Source organism: Octodon degus, unplaced genomic scaffold, assembly GCF_000260255.1.
Source record: "Octodon degus isolate 3935 unplaced genomic scaffold, OctDeg1.0 scaffold00207, whole genome shotgun sequence".
In the NCBI taxonomy this organism is placed as follows: domain Eukaryota; kingdom Metazoa; phylum Chordata; class Mammalia; order Rodentia; family Octodontidae; genus Octodon; species Octodon degus.
The window spans coordinates 1,150,064-1,153,717 of NW_004524783.1; positions in this window are offsets into that span (position 1 = coordinate 1,150,064).

Genomic DNA, 3,654 nt, shown 5'->3' on the forward strand with positions numbered 1-3,654 from the left:
GGCGGGCGGAGCGCGGCCCTGTGCGGCTCTCGGGCCGGCACTCCGATCCGGGGTCTCCCTCCAGTCCGCCTTGTCGGGCACAGTGGTCGCCGTCACACGCGTGTCCGGCCGCCGGCGACGTGGCGGGAGCAGTGCGGGAAGTGAGGCCCTGCTCTGCACTCGCAGGGCTCAGCCCGTGCCTCCGGCGCGGGAAGAGCGAGCCTGGTCCGAGCTGCAGCTCCAGCTTCAGCTTGAACTTGAGCTTGCACTCGCACCCTAGCCTCGGGAGGTGCGTCCGGGCTGGCTTAGTTCGGATCGTGCTCCGCAGTGCCGCTAGCCTCAGCCTCGGGATGGACTCCGAGGGATCGGCTTTCTCCTCCTCTGGGGCCAAGTGCGCCGGCCGCGCTCCCCGAGGGTGGCACGGAGGCACCGGCGGGTGCTCACGTGCGCCGTGCCCCGGGTGCGCAGCGCGCAGAGCAGTGACGGGCGCGGGAGGCGCCCTCGCCGTCCACCCTAGGCTTCCAGCTGGACAGGGACGCCCGTGGCCCTTCCTGGAAGGTCGCCTGTCACCTCGCCCAGTGTGACCGAAGTCTGGGAAAATCCTCCCTTTTTCGCGAAGCGACCCCATGGTCAGCTGCGCCGCCACTGGGCGGCAGAACCAGTGGACATCAGCGGATACCTTGTTACAGGATTTCTTAACCTCCAAATTGGGAAATAGATAAACGGGAAAGACACACACACATCGATCCCGAGAGTGTGGGAAGCGTCTTCTGTTTGTTTTTCTGCCGATCGGTGTTGTCTTGCTTTCCGGAGGCAGCTGTGGGTCGCCGGGCTCAGTTTGTGGAGCCCCCGACCCGTCGTCCATCCCGTGGGAAGGGGTGTCGCCCTAGCGCTTCTGGCCGGGACGTACTGCGGCACTCCTGGCTCGGCTGCTTTTGCCAGTGAGCCACGTGTTCGCGTGTTTGCAAAGTTTTCTTTCCTCACCTTACAGTTTATTTCTTTTTCTTTTTTTTTTTTTTTTGCGGAACCGGGGTTGAACTCAGGTCCTTGTGCTTGCCAGGGAAGCGCTTATTCCACTGAGCCATCTCCCCCGCCCCACAGTTTATTTCTTTAAAAAGTAACTAATAAAGTCCCGGCCCTTGACAAGTGGGAAGGGAGAAAACGCAAATCTCTTTCCCCAGCTGCTCGGGCTCTCCAGGCTCCGCCCCAGGGAAGGGGCTCCCGTTGGATTGTTGTGTTTCTTTTATTTTCTGTGCAAGGAGTGAGGGTGGGGGTGGGGCACCGTGCCGGCTCTTGGTCTTTTTTTCTTTCCCCTGGCGGAACCGGGGATTGAACTGGCAAGTACAAGGGCAGCGCTTATTTTACTGAGCCATCATCTCCCACGTCCCCGGCTGTTGGTCTTCTACGTAGATCTTGGAGGTCACTTTTTTTTTTTTTTTTTTGCTCAGATGCGAACAACAACTTCGCAAAGACTGGGAAATTATTTAACCTGTCGCCTGTAGAGGCAATTATTGCAGGTAGTTTTCCATATGCAAGTATTTTGTAGCACAAATTTTCTGAAGGGAAGCTGGGTCAGAGGATATGCACTTGGATTGATTGATTGTTGATTGATTGAGACAGGTTCTCATAATGTAGTTTAGGCTGGCCTTGAATTTACTATGTAGCATCAGCTGACCTCAAACTCAAAGTGATCCTCCTGCCTAAGCCTCCCAGGGTGCACCAGCGTGCCTAACTGCAAAACATTTTGCTCTTTGATAACATCTATTGAAAATAATATGTTTCGCACGAATTAATCAAAAGACATATAGATCTTGTTCAGGAGTGTTGGCTTTCATCCACTGATTCATGACTGATGAACAGTGAGCAGGGACCCAAGTCTGGCTTCCTGCTGGCTCTGTTATATTCTCAGCTGTCTCCGTAGCCCAGACTTGTGTGTTGGTGGGATGGTGACAGCTTTGCCCCTTGAATTCTGAGGCACTCCCTGCTTGTAGGTTGTAGTACGTAGGGGTTTGTATCTCACTTTTTTTTTCTTTTGTTCCCGAGGATCAAACTGCGGACCTTTTACTTGCTGGGCAGGCACTTATGCTGCCAAGCTATTTCCCCAGCCCCTACATCTCACCTCTTAATTTTACCAAATTTGGGGTTTAAAACAGTTTCAAGACACATTTTAAATGTATTTCTTTTCAAATGATAGTAAATTTCACAGTCCTCCATAACATTTTGAACCCCGGGTCAATGTCAGAAATGTGAGGAACCCAAATCTTGTTTTGAACAATAGTTATGTCCCCACTTTAATTGGTATCAGTTCACCTTTAGGGAAATCAACTTGTTTTGCTTGCTTTCTGAGAATTCAGGCTGGCCTTAAACTTAGTGTAATCCGGGGTTGGCCTCAAATTTGTGACCATCCTTTTGCCTCAGCCCAGTCTTCCCAGTTGGGAATTACAGGTGTACATCACTGTGCTGACTGCTTATTTTTGTGACGGTTCAGCCCGGCCTAGGGGCGGGGCTGGCAAGGCCTGTGGTGCTGGGGGTTGAACTGTGGTCCCTGCGCTTGCTTAAGTGGGTGCTTTAGACCACTGAACTATCTCACTGGCCCCACCTGACTTGTTCACACCTGGGGATTGAACTCAGGCCCTTGCACTTGCCAGGCAAGCGCTTATTCTACGGAGCCATCTCCCCATCCCCTTCACATGTACTTCTGAAATGATTTAGAACCTGGTACCAGCAGCAGTTGCTTGCAGGAGTCTGAGTTTTGACTCTGGAAGTGCTGACATTTATTAGCTGTGTCTTTTCTGCCAGCTTCCAGCGCTGTGCATTAGAAAGACACTAGTTCAGTCAAGGCTGGTGCCAAGGCCAGAATTTAAGTCTGGTAAAGCAGCAGTGGAAGAAGATTCAGGGAAGGAGAACTCATTTTGATCAGGTCTGGGCACATTGGCATTGTGAATGGGAGAGGTCATGTGTCTTTGGAAAAGGTCATACGTAAACCAGGTGTGATGGCACATGCCTGTAATTCCAGCACTCAGGCTGAGGCAAGAGTAGCCGAAAGCTGGTGGTCAGCTTGGCTGGCGTGATCTTCCTGCCTCAGCCTCCTGAGTGGCTGGGGCTACAGATGTGGGCCACCACATCTGGAGGTTTTTAAATGTTCAAAATTGGGGCCAGGGAGATGGCTTAGTGGAATAAGAGCTTCCCTGGCAAGTGCAAGGGCCTGAATTCAATCCCCGGTTCTGCCAAAAAGACAAAACAAAACAAAGCAACACTTCTAATAAATGTTCAAAACTAAAGAACACTGACTGGGGACGTAGATTTAGGAGAGAAAACTACAGAAAGAATAAAACATTCTTCCATCAGAGGCCACAGACTTGTAATGTGCCTGTCTCAAACATCAGGGTTTCCAGAGCTGAGATTGAGCTCCTGGGGTTCAGTAGTCCTGGACAGGGCAGGGGCTTGATCTTACTGCCCTTCTTGTTTTACCAATGAGAAGCACAGTTTATAAGTGCTAGTTCTGAATTTTAAATTTTATTTATTTAGAAAAGTTTCAGGGGCTGGTGAGATGGCTCAGTGGTCTAAAGCACCTACTTAGAACAAGCTTAGCAAAGCAGAGGGACCGCGGTTCAATCCCCCAGCACCACATGCCAGGCAGCCCCGCCCCCTGGTGGGCTGAGCTGGCCACACACA